Raw genomic sequence first — 18,868 nt, forward strand, 5'->3', positions numbered from 1 at the left:
TTCCATCTCCAACCCTGACATTATATCTGGCACTTTGAGGACTGCTCTAGCTTCTGAATATACTAAACGCAGCACTCTTCATTTGATTAAATAATTTTTAAGTCATTCTTAATATTTTAACATATATTGATATTGCAGATTAAATATTATTAATAGCTTTAATTTGTGTACTGTTTGGATTGTACAAGGCTAACTTGGCTATCATTATTATCATATTGTTTTATACTGCTCCTAAAATTAAAATCCATTCTTGTCTTTAAATGTTTTATTGTACTTGTCTTTTTTGTTTTGCGTTGCATAGTCCATGATTAATTCTGTTAGCCAAGTGCATATGGTCTGCTTGGCTATCATCCATTATCTTCATCATTGTTGCCTCAAAATGAGCACTTTATTATTACCTTTTTCATCTTTTCAATTACCAGATGTGCTTTTGCATTCCCATACTTTTCCTACTAGACTGAGATCTACATTTAGAGTAAAAGTCCTAGCTCATTAGTCACTGAAGTTTAAGTGAATTTTCCCCAGCTAAATACACAAAATCTGAAGATCTGTCCCCGTGTTAGAGAAGTAAGTAGCTTTTGCAAAACAGAATCAAGAATGGCTACTTCTTCCTCTAGAAAGAAAGCTCCATTTATTGTAAAAAAATCAATAGTTGAGGATCTGATTTAAATAGAGGGAAAATTTCTTCTGCAAAGCCTGTAACTACATTTGATTCAACTATCTTTCTGAAGTCTCAGAAATTTTAGCTGAGCTGAGGTTTGTTCTTAGCAGTTTTATATCCTGTAACTGTGATTTCCTGGAAAAGCATCTCCCCCTAAAAATACCCCAAACTTAAAGAGCTGTAAAAGAAGCCCCATTACATGTCTGTCAGTATCATCTCTTACTGTGAAAAACCTCTTGCAAGGTTTTTCCATCCTAATTATTCAGGTTCAGGCAACATAGTCTGGTTCAGTGTGCCAGGACCTGAACACTTCTCTAACTTCATTCAAACTCCTAACTATGCAATGTTCATTCAGCCACAAGGTTAGCTGAGCTAACTGTGGCATATGGTAAAAAATATTTGACTCGGTGAGGAAAACATCTTTTTTTTTCTTCATTTCATTCATATAATTTAAAGAAAAATACCTACCTATACACCTATCACCTCAGTCCACTGTAGTATTATTTCTCTAAGTGTCTTCAATACTGCTCAATATTGAACATTTAAAGACAAAAATCAGAGAAACACTTATATAATGTCATAAGCTCTTCTTATGATATAGCTATATCTAAATGCTCATGAATTCTTTCTACATAAGATCCTTTGCCTAAAATTTACTTATTTATTTTCTTTAAATAAACAGGCTAATATATCTCTCTGTCAAACCTTCGTACTGCAAGTCTGTTTCTAGGCAAGAACCTAGTCACTGCTTCCCACAAGGCAACGACGAAACCAGACCTGTGCATAACCCACCGATACATAAGAGAAATGTTATATGGTAAGTAAGGGAGGAAGCTGCCAGACAAAAACACACTAGCTTCTGTTTTCTGACCTAAGTGTGCTGCATTGGGCATTTTAGAAAAATCTGTTAGCAATCACTGTGAAAGAGGAAGAAAGCATTACAACAGGAGAAAGTTCCCATATAGGAGTGGGAGAATGTAGGCTGAAATATTCAAATGTGACTAGGATGACAAGTTTCAAACCTCCCCCAATACTCTTATTTCCAAGACACAGGCATCTATTTCCCAAGGTTCAGGTGCTTCAACAATAGCAAGCAGAGTACCAAAAATGGAGGTCTTCTGATTCAGCTTTGAAAGTTATGCAGTTCTGAAAAGGTCAGAGAAAATGTTGTAGTGTTACCACTTACAAGAAAACTCACAGGGCTCTTTAGTGCTCTGGCACTTAGCCCAAGCTTTTAGAAGTGTTTTGGGGGGATTTAACTGTTCAGGTAACACTTTATAATTAACCATTCCTGCACTGACCACAACCCCTGAAAACCATATTCTTAAACTGTACTTCTTTGTGTACCTCAGAATCGAGGATCCCTTCTTCCCCTAAAGAACAACGTTTGCTCCTCAGGCAAATTCTCGTCCTTGATCTCTTTAGATCTGATGTTTATACCTTTATGCCTCTCTATAGCCTTTTACTCCAGGCATAGTGACATTTACTTCAACAGAACTCTGCCCAAGTGTTGTGCCGTAGTGACATATCCAGACTTGGTTCTTCTGTGCCCATAGAAGTAAAAGATGTCCCATATGTATCAAGATGACAGGGCAATGTGTTGAGAACTTTTACATACGAAGCGTCTTAAGATACTAGATCAAAAGAGATTGCAGAAGTGATAAATGTCATTTATACACTGGCAGATTAATATCATGGCTATGTCTGGATTTTCATCTAAACATCACCGGGAAAAGCTTGACAAGTCTGGGATAGTACAGCATGGCTACTTCTCTCATTTGGGCTGATATTTGCTTGATCTGCTCCTATCTTAATAAGTTTGCTCCAAGCAGAAAAGCAACTCTGCCTCTTCCCTTCTGGCAAAAGATACACAAAATACTTTCTTATCTCAGTGAACAGTTTGCATTCTTCTGCAGGAATTCAGAAAGTTGCTATTGCTAGAAGATCTTCTCTATCATTTGGTAATGTGGCTGTATTAGCAATGGCAGATTGCCTTTGGTACGCCTTTGTTCTGAAGTCTTAGTAACAAAGCATCTGGATACAAAACTTTGTCATATTATGTTTTGAAGGTTTTGCAGCAGCAGAAAGCAGTGTGTGTCTATGAGCATTTATAACAGAGAAAAGCTAAGTGATAAAGTGCACCTTTAACATAATGACAGTAATTCAGTCTCAGACAGTGAATGCTATTATACCGTCTTTAAAAGACTAAAATCAGTCAATTGAAATGACAATTATGATAATCCTCATGTAATGAAGATTATTTTGAAACAAAAATCTTTTTTGGTGTGTATGCCTGTGAATGTGTCTGTATTTACTGCACCTAAACACAATCTCAACGTTCTGCTCGGCTGGAAATTCTACACAACTAAACCAGTATTTTCTAACCATTCTCCTGGTTTCGCTTGATATTTAGTGTAAATTGATTTCTTTAAAAAAAAAAAAAAAGGAAAAGAAACCAAATTAATGAAAAAAAAACCTCCCTAAAAGCAAGTATTATATATGCTTTGGGAGAATACTCTGAGCATACAACTTGGAGAAATGGGCAGCCTCACAAATGGTTAGTTTTAGTTTGATGTGATAATTCCTCCCCAATGTACCCACTGCATTTACCCTGTGTTTTATCTTAATTTTCTAAAGGAAGCTACTGTGAGCTTCCAACAAACTACATGAGCAAGTTTCAACAAATGTTATTCTCACTATAAGTCAGTCTATGATAGGTGGCTTGTGACAGCTATCCGGATTGAAAGAGAACATACTGATCATCTGAAATTAGTTCTCTTGTTGGCTAAGGTTTTCAAAGAAGTCTAAGAGAGCTAGGTGCCCAATCCCACAAAACTGCAACCAAAGTTGTATTTTTTCTTGGATTCCTTTGAAAAACCCATTCTATTTTAAGAAATCAAGAAACTCACAAATATTGCATGTAGAAGTAAAACACTGCAAAAGCCACGCCAAAGATACACAGATACAGGGAGTTCAAATTAAAAGTATGATGAGAAGATTTGCTGAGGTAAAGGGAATGGAAAAAAGCAGGTAATAAGTCCAAGATGACCACAAGCAAGTTGTCTTCATGGTCTGATATGAACATTACATAGATCTCCCAGCCCATGAAACCATTCTGACCTCAAATGCAGCAGATATTAGTATTAAGATTACAAAACACGTTAGAGAGCTACAGGGACACATTCATCAATCAAGGAAGAAGCTTGTTAGCAAAACGTAGCTGTGCGCTTTGTGTATCACTGGCTGCATCAGTCTTCCTGAGTCTCATCATAGTACTCCTTACTCACCACTGCAAAAGATTTCAGAGTCTATTTTAAATTGATATGTAAATATTGGCAGATGTTTTTTGTCCAGAATTTTGTGCCTTCCATTGTTCAGCTGATTTCAAAGCACGGAACTACTGATGAACCTCACTGAAAATCCCACAGAGATTTCCATAGGTCAGGCAGCAGTTTACCTATAGTGTTCAGCAATCATATAGAATGCACTCCTCCTTTCTTCAGGGATGGTAATTAGAATCAAGTGCATCTGTATTTTGCTTGCAGAGCTCTATTAATTTGAACTACCCTAAAAATGGTAGTTCACATTAAGAAAGATGGTTATTTCTGGTTAATAAAGGTGGCTATTTCTTCCTGGACCTGACCTAGTTCTATTAATTTGCCATTCAAAAGATGCAGAACTTAGATCTTTGCAGGAAGTTGTTACAATTCACTGTGAACAGTAGCCTAAAAGGGTTGCCATGTGCAGTCAAATACATTGACACAGTAGGGAAATGTGATCTTTTTCTAAGGCTATTATTCTAATCATTTCATCTAGTCCCTTGTCCAAATATAATATGCACCAGCACAAAGTTAATTTAATTTTTTTTTAATCCCTGCAACAGTACAAAAACCCATGACAAAGCAGGGTGTCAAACATGTGCTTTTAGGATAGTCCTTCGTTGCCTGTTAATTGTACAATGCAATTGTGTCAAAGTGGTCTAGATGACATTGCTGTGCTGACTGTTTTGTGGCAGTGTTTAATAGCTGGAAGGTCAAATGCAGTAGCTGGCAGTCACTTTCAATATGCCTTAGTTACTGAGTATGGTTTCACATGTACATATTTCAGTCATGAATAGCTGAATAAACCCTTCTGCACACTTTTGTTTCTGTTTTTTTTTTTTTTTTTAATGTCTTGGCCCTGATCCTGACAGAAAACTTCTCTAATGCAACAGCAAGGAGCTCATCTGTAAAGACTGCTAGGGTGCCTTCTCAGGCGTGTGTCCACTGCAGCACAGCAGTCCCAGAACTAGCTAATAGAATCATTGGTCAGATGTTAAAAGTGACTTTAAAAGTGGTGTCTAAACCTTGCAGGCCAAATTCTGCCCTGGTCTTATGCCAGCAATTAACCCAGAGAACTCAACTGGCTATCTTTCTCTTCTTTCCTCTACCGATTGTGAATAAAAGGAACTGTACCTGATTGTGAATAAAAGGAACTGTACCTGAAAATCTGACAGAAGAGATCCATAGGAGGAGGATGAAATTGCTTCTCTTTTTTTTTCCCTTCCTTAGCTGGTGCCTAATGCTAAAGCTTAGCGCCTCTAAGATGTATACACGCTTAGCAGTGCTTCAGTGGGAGTCAAGCACTAAAAGCCACCACTAATCCAGGTCCGTATGGACTTGCCCAGCATTTTCTTTTCAAGGCTCCTTGCAAACATTAATTGATCCTCACAACATTCCTGAGAGGTATCCCTAACCCTATCGTCCTGAAAGTAAAACTGAAGGAAATAATTCGAGCCTTGTAACAAAGTAACATCTGATGACCTGAAGCCCAATCTGCTATCTGAGTCAACAGATAGATAGTACCTTTGGACTAAGTAATCATAAGCACATAATCTTATTAACACACAAAAGCAGCAATTCACACCACGGCAAAGAAGTGATCACCCCCAGCAGTCCTTCCCTCTTGGAAAATTACGTCACCTCAGGGCTCTGATTCACAATCCTTTGTCAAATTTAGCTGTGGCAACTAAAGAAAACTGCTGCCTCTACTCCTGTCGCAGATAAATCTGAACACCCCGACTCAGGAATGAGACAGCAAATATTCTCACTAATTAAAGATAAAATACAGCATAGCACATGATCTTGGGAAAAAAAAACAAAACACTGTAAGACCAGGACTGAAAAAGGATTGCAATTTAGAGATTCAATCAATTTATTGCTTTGCTGATATTTTTTAATAAAAAATAAACATCTACTTTTTGGATGGAAAAGCTGTAACGGTCCCGTGGCAAATGTGGACAAATTTAATTCTGAACAAAAGAGAATGCTCTGAAATTGAATTCCACTTAAATGTGTATTTTGGTTTTCTTGAATCATCGTGTTGCAGGTTGAAAGACTGCAATTGCCTGAAGGACTAAAATTCACCAGATTTTCATACAGAGTGTTGTGGTAGGCCTAAGCCAAAATAGGCTTACACATGTCCTGGCTTGCCCAGGCATGTTTTTCTGCTCTCCCTCCTTCTGTTTTGGGAAGAAGCAACCCTGGGAAAGAGGACAAAGAACCTAGAGCCACTGAGTCTAAGGACTCTGGCCTGCACAGACTTGTTTGCATCCTGTGGTAAACAAGGTACATGTGCCTAGCTTGTGCCTGCCTTGTGTAAGGCCTATGGTTTTTCCCAAATTTGAGTAAAGCAAGCCTATGGCTTCACCTAATATGGTCAAACTTGGATAACTGCCATTCTGAATGGCCATTCTGTGTCCAAAGGCCCATTAGTCTCAGGCTGTATTGATAAAAGAGTTGAGCAGGCAATGCAATGTGTTCTGCCATTGTATCTGTGCCTGCTGTTGCCTGGTGCTATTGCTCTCTGTTCCGGACAGTATACTGCTTACTGCCTTATTGCATCTTGCCATGCTATGCTAAGCTATAAGCTAGTTCTGCCACAAAGTAACAAACTCTGATCCTCTGAGTTTGTTTGCCTGGAGAGTGCCTGCCTCGAGTTCACCAGGAACAGGCTCTAAACACCTCCACGCAATCGGCCTGCACAGCCAGCGTGACATTGTGCTGAGACTGCACAGCGCAAGACATCCTGCCTAAATCTGAAAGTCTCCTGCCAAGACAGGAAGTCCTGGATACACAGATCATCCAGAAGAGCAAAGATGTAAGGTCAGAGATTGTCTGCCTCCTTTCCCCAATACCCAGATGCCTGGGAAGAATCAGAAGCCTCAGCAGTTGACAAGACAGTAACAGAATTCCCTGAAGGCACTCGGGAACTGCCTGAAGCTATAGCTAGCCCCACAAGTCAGGAGATAATATTTTGTGAGTAAATTCTTAAAGCCTCCTGCAATTCACCATAGCCTTCTGCCATGAGCAGAAAGGAGCTCCTTGAGTCCATCTAGTGGGCAAGCGGTATATGGACTGCAAGCTGTATGTTGACTACAGGAACCTTCTCTTCCAGTTCAATTAGAATCACAGAATCAACCAGGTTGGAAGAGACCTCCAACATCATCCAGTCCAACCTAGCACTCAGCCCTAGCCAGTCAACTAGACCATGGCACTAAGTGCCTCATCCAGTCTTTTCTTGAACACCTCCAGGGACGGTGACTCCACCACTCCCTGGGCAGTCCATTCCAATAGCAAATCACTCTCTTGGAGAAGAACTTCCTCCTTTATATATTTTTGCAAGTTATTCCTAGATCTAATTGTTCCTCTGTATGTTTCCATGACCGTGTGAAGAACAGATTATTATTAAAATTAGTGGTTGGGGGTGGTGAGAGTTCTGAATATCAAAATTAATAAACAATACTAATTTTGGAAACATATCATCTTGCATTAATTAATTACCCCTCCATTACACAGGGAATGCTAGTATCATTAATGTATTTAAAGCTAGAAACAAGCAAACAAAAAAAATTAATTAGAAAGTGTTTAGATTTTAGGAGTTTCATTATTTTCTTTCTCCTCTGTCATATCATGCATATTATACTGGCTTTGAAACAACTTGTAAGGACATCCCAAAGGAAAAACAAAAAATAAGCAAAGAAAACCAAACAAACAAAACCAAAACAACAACAACAACAAAAAACAGCCAAACAAATAAATAATCAAACTCAAACTTAAATATTAGTACCTGTTTCATATAATGACATGCAAAGCACTTGCATTTGATCAGAAATACATAACTTTCCCTCCTCCTATTACAGGCACTGTTTGGTATTTGAAAATTTAGACAAGTATTACACTCTGTAGTCCTGAGATTTAACAGTATAACACAATGAATTTCAGAAGCATCAGCATAAACTTGAATGCAGATTGCTAGGGTTTATATACAGCTACATCCATCCTTCAAACTTTTTTTAACCTACCTTGTGGCTAATGACCTCAGGTGGGAATATGAGAGTATTGCATTTAAAAAGCAGGAAACTTACAAGCAGAAACCAAATGCAGGTTTTCTGCTATTCTATACACTCCAAAGAGGCAGACCAAAACCAAAACCCCTTCAATTTATTTTTTGCTAGAGTTGTACTCAGCAAAACAACAATTGCTTTTTGATTTTTCCATCACAGAAGTCTGACAAAAGCAAAATACAGTGTTGCACGCTGACTTTTAAAACACTGCAGAGACAGAGCATTCTGTGATTGACCTGTGCTCTTTTAAGAGAGGGGTTTGCTTCACTGTTCAGCTTGACACCCTAACCCTGAAAGACGACTGGAGAGGGATCTACACTTGCTGTTCTAGCTGCATCTCTTATCTCTGGGCCAGCAATCACACCAACTTCAGGGGGGCTAAGAGCCTCTAAGGAATACCAGCTCCCACAAGCAAGTTCAAGACCAACCTTTGCTAATGGCCAGCTTTACTTGCATTTCTTCTGCTAAACTTTGCCAATCCAAGAAACTATGATTTTCAGGTTGCCCTCAGACCAGATGGCTCCCTGACTGAGAATCACCGCTAAAGATGGTAAATTCATATGGTATTAAAAATAGTAATAAAAGCCACTTACATCATTTTACATTTTCATACACTTGAAGAATGTCAATTTACTGAAAAAAACAGCAGTGCAATTACATCCACCAGACTAAGCCAATAATAACGATGTATTTTTCAACGTCTGAACTTTGCCATGTGCTGTAGAGGTATAAGAAAAAATCAATACAACTAAATTGACAAGTTTGTCAATGATAGAAATTAATTTGGGTTTTTTTCTGCTACTTAACTAAACTGAATCCCACAGTGTCATATCAATTAACATCCCATTTGGATGGTCTGCATAGCTGGAAAAGAACTAGATTATCTCTGGTCATATTCAGGGAACGGATTGTATTATAAACAGATTAAGACAGTAGAAGGTGTTCATACTTAGCCACAAATGATTCACTCACTTAATTAACTGCAAAGACTCTCTGAAGTTATCTAGGTTAAAATTTCCAGAAGACTCCAGTCATGATGGATTCTCAGCTGGATTGTCAGGACAGAGCGGCCTAAGAAAATGCCTATCTACAGCATTCCAGAAAATCTGGGTCTGATGCAGAACTGTAGTATTTCACCAGAAGTGGGCCATAGGAACCCATAACTCTTTAAGAAAGTACACAGCACACTGACTAAACTGGCTAGTTATGGCTCACAGAACTCCATGAAATCAAAACAACAGTAAGAAACTTAAAACAGAGTCAACAGGGCAAAGGCCTTCATCGTTTCTGAACATAAATTGGTGGAGATGCTTTATTTAACATTAAACAGAGGTAAAATGAAATCTGAAGGGCTGGACTGCAAGTGTTATGAAATCCTTCCTCTTACAAAGGTGAAAGGGATCGGGACTTGGAGCTATGATATGCACCTGTTTCGTCCTTCTAGTCTTGTTTAGGGCAAGACAGTGAATCTGAACTGAAAGACCCTTTGCTTTTGGTTTGTCTTCCTATCTACATTCCAGACAAGAAGTATGTTTTTTTTCAGAATAAATATTTTGTTGTTTGCAATTGTGTTTCTGCAGCTGAAATCAAGCAGCTGGATCAGAGAGATCCACCGGGACAAGTGCTCAGGACCATGTTTTTCACCTTGGTCTTTTGGGCCATGCCCTTAATTGGAGGCTTAGTGTCCCATTAATGACTGTGTCTCCTAGGATTTATATGACCATTTCAGAACTGCAGTTTCTGCCTAATGTACTGCTGAACAACAAAGAGTCCTTGTAGTCATATCCCAAAGGCCCCTCTATTAAGTATACAGCAGTTCTCAATTAACCTGATGTTTAAAAACCACAATAGCTCTAAAGGCTATCTGCTCAGAAAAGTCCCTGGTCTAAACTGATATCATTTAATTGTCCCCTAATGCAATTCTGTCCATATGCAAAGACCAGCTTGCATGTGACACTAATACTTGACTTCACGCTCTGTTGTGACCATGCTAACAGATTTCTTCACCCATAAGTATCAGTTTCAAGGCACTCAGATACCAAAATTAACCTTGATTGTATCTCAGAGTTCACAGTAACTGCAAGTTTAAAGAATAAGGACAATGAGTTCCTATGAAGTTTAAGTCACTGCAGAAATATGTCACAGCTCTTTATGTGAGATCAGGAGGGTGGATTAGGAAAAAAAACGAGATAATAAATTCACTAATCTTAGCAGCAGTGTGGAAAGACAGTGCTGACATGTTTCTGTGCTCAGGAAAGTGAATGCCACCACCTTCCTGAAACACCTGTGTCAAGTCAAGGCTTAAAAAAGAAGACCAATTATTTAACCACAGAAACACACAGACAACTATACTACAAAGACAACTTGTCAAGGTAAAATTAGGTTTCAAGCAAGGAAAATTATGCAAGCTGTTATTATTATTACATGCTCAAAGGAGATTTCCTAACCTTCCTAATGCATGTGCTCCAACCTCAGTTTCATAAAGGGTTTGTGGCATAGCCACAGAGGTGTATTTAGTTGCTGATCCTTTGAATTTACTCAGCTGAATAAAGACAAAATATATAAGGTCTGCATAGGAACAAAGAAAATGGCTCAACACCAGGAAGATATTTGCCTGTGTCTAATAAATGAAATAAAAAACTTTCCCTTGTTGCCTACCTGAATTTCTGAGTTTTAGGCTCTTAGACATGCCTATCTTGATCATTGATTTTCCAGGCTGTCCCATTTCGACTATAAAAACACATCAGTGGGAAGAAAAATCTTGTTCCCTGTGAAAAACAGCACAGAGCAATGTTTGCAAGTTATGAGAGGTAAAAAAAAAAAGAACCACAAGGAAAAACCAAAGACATGAAAGCAAATAACAGAGTGTCCATGCTTCACCCACAACCCCATCATTCACCACCACCTGGGATTTCTCTTTCTAATTACTGCTGAATATCTTCCTCTGAGCTTTCAAAGATCAAAGCAAAATTTTTAACACTGTGAAAACTTTAGTAAAACTAAACAAAACAAAATAAAAAAAAGACCCTGAAAATTATCCTCTGGGAAAACAATTTGTTTTCAGAGAGAAGGTTTCTAGCAAAAGAAAAACAACAACTACCAAGTATACTGTCAAGGGAGAGACAGGCCTAAGGGCCAGGGCGCTGTAGTAAGTCTCTGGAGATCTCAGTTCATGGCCATAAATTTCTTGCTTGTGCCCAACGCCAGAAATACCAGTGGCATGAAGATGAGAATCTTTGATTTCCTTAAAATATAAATCTAGCTTTTGTTAGTAAAGTGTAAGTTGGAAGATGCATGCTAAGTTAAGCAGATCGCGAGGGTGAGAGAGCAGAAATGACATCTATTCTGAGCCATGATGTGGGATATTTCTGCAAACAGATTAGCTCTGAAATTCATTCCCTTAAATAATTCCTTCCAGGCAATGTCTTTGGGGCTTTGATTCACTATCCCAAAGCTTTAACAAATGATAAGGCTAATGTGAGGTCCTCTTTTATAAATAGGGTCCATCTGAGCTCACAGATGTGTAATTTGTTCTAGAGAAGGAAACACCTAAGCTGACCACAGAGAAAAGGAAGTTACTCAGCGCTGATGGCTAGACTGTACCTCTTAGTGAGAAGGTGAGTCAAGGTAAAGGTTATTGGATTAATGTCAGGATATCTCCAGGACCTCAGTAATGCTTTGATCTGTCTCCTGAAATGTTGAGTTCCTCTCCATTGGTGTGGTCTGCCCAGGGAACGTTGGGGAATCAGGGTAGACCATTTCTGCTTTGCTCTCACCTCATTTTCTGTCACTCCCATTTCTTTTTCTCTTTTACCAATCTTTCTATTACAACTCATCTATTATTTTTTAATCTGTTTATGGCTTGCTGATCCCATTCATCAATTGGCAAGGTGATATCTACCTCTTTTTTGCTGAAAAGGTTTTACTTTTCTAATGTTTTACTTATTGAATCTCCTCATATAATCAAATGAGGTGAACAGCAGAGCCATATAGTGAGGAAGAGGGGAAAGGATCTTTGAGTAACTGCCATGGCAAACTGAACTCAACAGAAAAATACTCACTTTTTGTTCCTGCTATTTTTTCCTGGTCTACTTTCTGTAGGTGAGTTAAAGCACTCAGGAGGAATCAGATCCATCTCAAGGTAAAAACTGGAAGTCCAGAGCTGAGACTAGCTAGGAGATAGGTTATGGAAGAGTTAAGCCCCAATCCTTGACAGTGATGGTCTGGTACATTGTTCCAGATGGTTCTGGAAAAAAAACAAGGGTGACAGAGAACTGAAATGACTCAAAGTTAATTCCAGAGAAAATTTTGATGAAGTTATATCTCACCATTATTGAGAAGAGGTGCCACTAAGTCAACTAAATTGCTGAATCAACAGAAAACAAACCATGGGAGAAGAAAAAATACTAGTTTTACTTGGCTTAAAGAGATAACTTAGCCCAACAAAGTATTCAAGAATTGCCAGGCTAGTCCATGGGAGAGGACAGCTCAGCATGACAAAAACAGTGGATGAAAAAGGCAAAAGTTGTTGCTCAGGGTTTAAAACTTTACCTGGTGCTTTGCATGTCCACCTACCTCTTAGCAGAATGCCTGCAGTCATTTCAGTGCTTCTCCATCAACTTCTGTATGAGTTAGTTAAGGCTACCCATGTCTTGCTGAAATGGAATCAAAACAAAGAGTGCTCAGATAATTCACATCAAGTCCAAGAGAAAATAGGGGTCTGTCTGAACCTGAGATTTACAAAGTTCTCCGGCGTTAACAAAGAAGGACAAATTGTTCCTGGTTTTGAAGATCCTAATGAAGGCAATGAATGAAGGAGACAATGATAGAACTTACATCAAAAACTCACCTTGACCATCCTCCTCACAGGAGCCTCGACTATTCAATATATACTGCCTTCCTTCACAATGTTGGTGTTATTAAACAAAATTTTTATTGTTAAAGATTTCAAAATTAAAAAAAAACTCTTCGGTAAGTACACTGAGAAAGCAGCAAATGCACTTAAATCAGAAAGCTGCCTTTACCATCATAATAGCATGGAAGAGCCTTATACAAAAAAAAAAGAAATAAATCAAGTGTACAAATTATCCGACATTCATTGCATGATATCCTGACAGCTATGTTAGTCCTGTTAAAAATATCCAGGAGGACAGCACATTGCAGATGGTACTTCATAATGTGTTCACTTCAAAGCAGTTATTCACTACCTCAGAGAGAGCGCAGCTTGATGAAGGCCATAGGACACTTGGTTCAGTCAGTAAAAGCTGCTTGATGAGGGCGTCTTTGGTTAGCTAGTTAGTAACTTATTCATTCATTTTCTGCAGGAAAATTTGATGAAACGTGAAGGGAAAAGCATAGCCTTGCACTTTCGCTGTGCAATCCAGAATCCAGAATCTAGTTCAAATAATGTTTGCTTTTCCAGGAACTACAAGTGTGAAAAATGTGTTAAAACGCCCTACAGTTTCATCTCTGGAAACATGAGCTTAAACCTGACTTCCTGTAGGTTACCAGTGAAATGACTGACTATTTGTCAGCATCACAAAGCCAATAAATTACTGAGCAACCTGATAGGACTGATTGTCAAAAGATGCCCAGGAGCAGAATATCCTGCCTGGGATGAGGTGTCTAAGCAGAACCCTACAAGTGACCTTCAGGAACAGTCTGTCTCACAGCCCACCCTGCTCTTATCCCCATTCTGCTTTGCAACTGAGAAAAAACATATTTGCCTAGGATATCATACAGAAGAATATTTTAATAAATACCAAGTAGAGAAATATAATTTTCTTAGCAAACAAGATGTCAAGTCGACAGCACAAGTGTCATATTTACATTCATCTTATTAAGATTTATACCGTTTAATGTTGGGCTTTAAGAATTACACTATAAATGGAATATCATTTTCATATAAAAGGGATGGTATATTTTTAAATCAAGCCTGTAGAAACTCACTCATCAGTGGTTTATGAAACTTCAGTACACTGATGCTTCAGTACTCAATTAATGTCAGGCAATATGGATTTCAATCTGGCTTGAAATCTATTTAAACAAATGAAGTAGATACAAATGTTGGCTCTTTGGCCAGCCAGAGATAAAAATCCATTTTCTACCCCATTTATAATAAGAAGTAACCTGAATGTAATTTATCCAAAGCACAATATGTTTCCCTAATTTTTACATGTAACCATTACTTACAGTTTAAGTAACAGTTATATCCATGGATCTTAGTGCACTTAATTGAAAATGTATGGTATTAAAATGTAAGACTCCATTCTTCAAAAATAAAAGCATTATCCTAAGGAATAACTGAAGTGGCGGAGCAGAGACTGGGAAAAGGCAAAGGAAGGGAACCTTAACAAAAGTCCTTAAATGCAAACATTTCTTCCCATTCATGTTATATTAGGATTGGGTTTGAATTAAATTAGTCTCTCTCAGCCTCATATTTCAGTTCAGATTACAAAATTCTCTCATCTGATTGTCACATTCTGTGCTGAAGTCAAATCCTTCTGCAGCAGAGTGACATGTCAAGGGTGACAGTGACAAATTGTCACTAAGTAAGGAATAACACATGACAGGGCGTTTGGCCATAATGAGATATATGCATGCCTGGAGAACGTTTGCAGGCATGAGGCTGAAGGGCGATTGCTCCCAGCACTCATAATGTTGCTCGGTCTCATTAAGACTTTACATGCACTGGAATAGATTTCCAGTGATTAAAATAAAATTTAAATATAGAGATATATATATATATGAATGGGCAAATCACCACAGCAAGTTTTATTTTTATTCATACTTACTTAGAAGTTTGCATGGCATATAAGACTGGAACAGAAAAGGAGAAAGAGTCATTTATCCTCCTTCTAAATTTTTTGTCCATCATAGCAATGTGCAAGTTCCATCCTCTTTAAATGAACAGCATCACTGAAATCTTTGGCCTAATGGCCTTGATGGTGTTACCTGACACATACTCATTTGTAGCCATAAACTTTACACAGGCAAAGATGTTACTCTTCAAATATATAATGATTTTCTTAATGTCTCTTTTTGTTGATGTGGGTTTAGAGATAATACAGGGGCATGTTAAAGTTCACAGAAAGGTTTTTAACTTATCCACTGTGATTTGATCTCTAATGACTTCTTAAACTTAGTACCTCTCTTAATTAATTATAAGCACAAGTGCTAAATCCTGACAGACTATCATAACACAGGGGCTTTCACGAACAAGGTCAGGCTTGTGGTTAAAGGGACATACGAAGTCATATATTTAGCTTAGCCAGTGTCTTTCACCACCAGGGAAGGAAGATGAGAAGATGTTGTTACAGGCTTTATTGCAGCCCTCACACTTTAGATCCGGTTGACCCAGGATTCAGGGCAAGATAGCTATTTGTGCAGAAAAACTCGAGTCAGGTACAGTGAAAAGGGTAGGGTTTATGGTCCCTGCAGTAGCAAGTCACTTGCCATGCCTTACTTCCCTTGATTAATAAAGGCTACCATGAAATTTAATCTCACCATGTGTACGGCACAGGGAGCTTTTGAAGCTAAGAACAGTCTCAGTTCAGATTGGTGTTCATTTCAACGTATGAGAAGTTTGTCACCATAAGCAACACCAGTCAGTGACTTTTTTCCATTTGAAGGAAAAAAGAAAAAAAGTCAAACCCAAAATCTCATCTCATTCTCCCCTGCAAAATATGCACTCTCATTTTGCTTTAAAAAATGAAATGGTACCAGCAGCGTTGTGGTTGCTCATCACATGCCCCAGTATTTAGGAAACTGCCATGATATTCCCAGATTTTACCATTGAAAAAAGCTAGTCAAGGAGCGTCTTCTCCTAAACAGAACTCCTCCATCTGAAAGAGGAAAAAGGACACACAGTAAAATGGAAGAAAGGATGAGTGCTTTGGAAAAGAGAAGAAAACAAAGACAGCCCCAAAGTCCAGGTAAGACTCTAGCCCTGCTTGGACACTTGACATGAGGGCACCTGCTTGTTAAAACAAGCCTTAATGGCAAATCATTTTATTAGTCACAGAGATAGTTGGTATTTCTATAGAATCTGCCACTTAAGAGCTTCACAGATCTGTCACAGAAAAAATTCTTTGCATTTTGCTACCACATAAGCTACAGAGAAACTATGGACTCAATCCATGACAGAGCAGAAACAGGAAGAAAAAAGATCTCCAGATATAAAGAATTTTTCTCATATGACATTCTCTTGGATTTCCTGTAGGTATTTGTGAAATGTTGTGCTAGTTTGAAGCAAGCTGGGATGTTTTGGTACAAGAACTAGATAACGGGCAGTGAAATGAAAACAAGTGATGTCAACTTCTCTCATAGTCTCGCTGAGAACTCTGGGAAGAAGAAGAAAACATTCTCCATTTTGTTTCTCTCTCTTGCTTTTGCCTTGGACCTGGTCACATCTCATTAACCCTGCTCCTACTAACCCTGCTCCCTAACCTCTTGGCCGCACCTCTTTTCTTCCTGAGAACTGGGGTAAGGTTGAGAGGGCCGGGGGGAGGTGTTGGGGTGGTTTGAGAGCCCCTCCTGGGGACTCAGGTTTCTGGGAGGGGAGTTGTGCTTTTGTATTGTTTGTCCTTTGTATATTTCTGTATATAATTGTATATAACTGTATATATTGTAAATAGCTGCTTGTAAATTCTGCTAGCTGTAAATAAATTGCTTCATCTATATTCCCAGGGTCCGTCTGAGTTAGCTGGGGCAAATACAAAGTGTGGGAGGGGCGGGGTAACCCCCAAACCATCACATTTTTTATATTGGCGCCCAACGTGGGGCTAGAGATTTTTGAAGGACTGGAAATTAGCTCTGGGAATTAAGATGAAGCTAATCAAGCAGCTATTGTATTTGGTTGGTGCATTGCTCTGGTCTGGTTTTGTTTTCTTGGCATTTAGTTGGTTAAAAGGTCAAATTGTTGCTTATTTTATTGATCTGGCTTATAATAAGGCTAAAGCTAAGGTTTCAGACATGTTCTGGAGCTGGGGTGATTTTATTCTTGGTTATGCTGGTTTTAATATCTCTGAGAATATTACCAAGGACATTACAGGAGCTCTGGTCAATAATGTGACAATCAATGGAAATTCTGCTTTAAATATGGCTCTAATGAGAGTTATTCAGCCTAAGACAGGAATTCCAACTGTTTGTATAGGCACATGCTCGTGTAAAACTGTTTTTCTTCTCACAATTTTTAATATTTGCCTCATGATTTTAATATTCATATTAATTTTGGCATTATTGGTGAAAAATTCAAAACCAGTTTCTGTAAGAGCTAGGAAAAATTCTGTGTCTCAGAAGCAGTCTCTTTCACAGCAAAACAAGGGAACACAGTTATCGGCTTCCCCCTTGCCAGCCTCTCCACCCTCCTCTATAGGTTCTGGGAACACAGCCAGTGTTCCCACCACTAACATAAACACTGATAACAAAAACAACAACAATCCACAGAGTTCAGCAGGAGCCTCAGGAGCACAGACAGGTACCCAAAATCAGAATGTTCCTAGCAAAAATGAAAACAAGTCAGGGTTGGCAGGCATCCCAGGAGGACAGGCAAATAATCCCACTAATGTTAATAACACTGCTAGTGCTAGTAACGCTAGCCCAGTCAGTCCAAATCCTAATGACACCAGCTCAGCCAATTCGAACCCCCAGCCAGCAGACCAGAACCAAAATCCTCCTGTTAAAAGCAAGGCAGATTTGAACTCACAAGCTCCAGGTCAGACCCCTAAGGATTCAAACCCTCCAAGTCAGACTCCTAAAGATTCAAAAGCTCCAGCAGACACATCCAAGTCTGTTGCTGCTCAGGCCCTTCTGGCACCTGCTAAGGCAAAAGCTAAGATGAAGAGTGGTTCGCAGGAGGATGTAAGAGATGGGACCTCTAGTGATCAGCAGCAAGGAGAGGAGGAGGAGGAGGCAGTTAGTCTGCGAGACCTTGTAGATGTGCTGAGACAACAATACTCAAGTGAGAGGAGTGCTGTGAGGTTAGCTGCCAGGAGAGAGGATGGTTCCAATGAGTTTAGGAATGCTATGAGGAAGATTGTGTTAGGCCCGGCACCACCAGAACAACAGGAAGAGGAGGAGGAAGATGACATCCAGGGTTCCAACGATCCACTCAGAGAGGTCAGGGAAGTTAGGAAGGAATACACAAGGGAATCAGGTGAGCCAATCCTAAGCTGGCTAGTGAGATGCCGTGGCATTGGTGCTAATGCTTTGCAGGTAGGAGACAAGTCTGCCAAGCAGCTGGGACCACTCACTAAGGAGAGTGGAGTGGACAAACACCTAGCAAGTCCTCTTGGTAGGGTTAGCTTGTGGACACGCCTTCTGTTGGCTGTGGCTATGAGATATCCTTCCCGAGATGATTTGCCATGGGCTGCCAAGAAGTGGAACACCATTGAGCAGGGAATTAAGCTTCTGAAGGAGTTTGCTGTGAAGGAAGTGCTTTATGGAGATCATGGCACTCATGAGCCTGATGATATTCCTTTGGGAACAGGTCTCATGAAGAAGCTGATTAAGCTTGCTCCTTCATCCTATGCTAACATCTTGGCCAGTAAATTTCTAGCAAGGAGTGATAATGGAAGATCTTTCACTGTTGGTGAATTCACTGATCAGCTCAGACAGATTGAGGACAGCTTGTCACATTCTGGTTTAGTCTCTGCCATACAAACTATGACCACAGAGATTAAAGATACCATGAAAGAACTGAAGGAGGATCTCAAAAACATTACCAATCTGGTAAAGGATACCGTTCCTGCATCATCTGAATGGGTGCATGTTTCTGCAGTCAGGAACAGACGCCCACCTCCTGCAAGGCAATTCCAGCCCAG

The 18,868-nt window shown here is 39.2% G+C and overlaps 2 long non-coding RNA genes across 3 annotated transcripts in view; both read right to left on the reverse strand.

The window, feature by feature from the left end:
• LOC135174323 (uncharacterized) overlaps positions 1-10,730 on the reverse strand; it is a 108,309-nt gene extending 97,579 nt beyond the window's left edge. For both annotated transcript variants that reach the window (XR_010301864.1, XR_010301847.1), the window contains exon 1: positions 10,704-10,730. This is a non-coding gene — a long non-coding RNA (uncharacterized LOC135174323). The remainder of the gene's footprint in view (positions 1-10,703) is intronic.
• Positions 10,731-10,734: 4 nt separating this feature from the next.
• Positions 10,735-12,687, reverse strand: LOC135174407 (uncharacterized). The gene is made up of 3 exons (XR_010301892.1): positions 12,621-12,687; positions 12,107-12,291; positions 10,735-10,813 (listed from the first exon to the last, which is right to left on the reverse strand). It is a non-coding gene; the product is annotated as an uncharacterized LOC135174407 (long non-coding RNA).
• Positions 12,688-18,868: the final 6,181 nt, after the last annotated feature.

The sequence above is a fragment of the Pogoniulus pusillus genome, chromosome 1 (genome assembly GCF_015220805.1).
Source record: "Pogoniulus pusillus isolate bPogPus1 chromosome 1, bPogPus1.pri, whole genome shotgun sequence".
NCBI lineage: Eukaryota > Metazoa > Chordata > Aves > Piciformes > Lybiidae > Pogoniulus > Pogoniulus pusillus.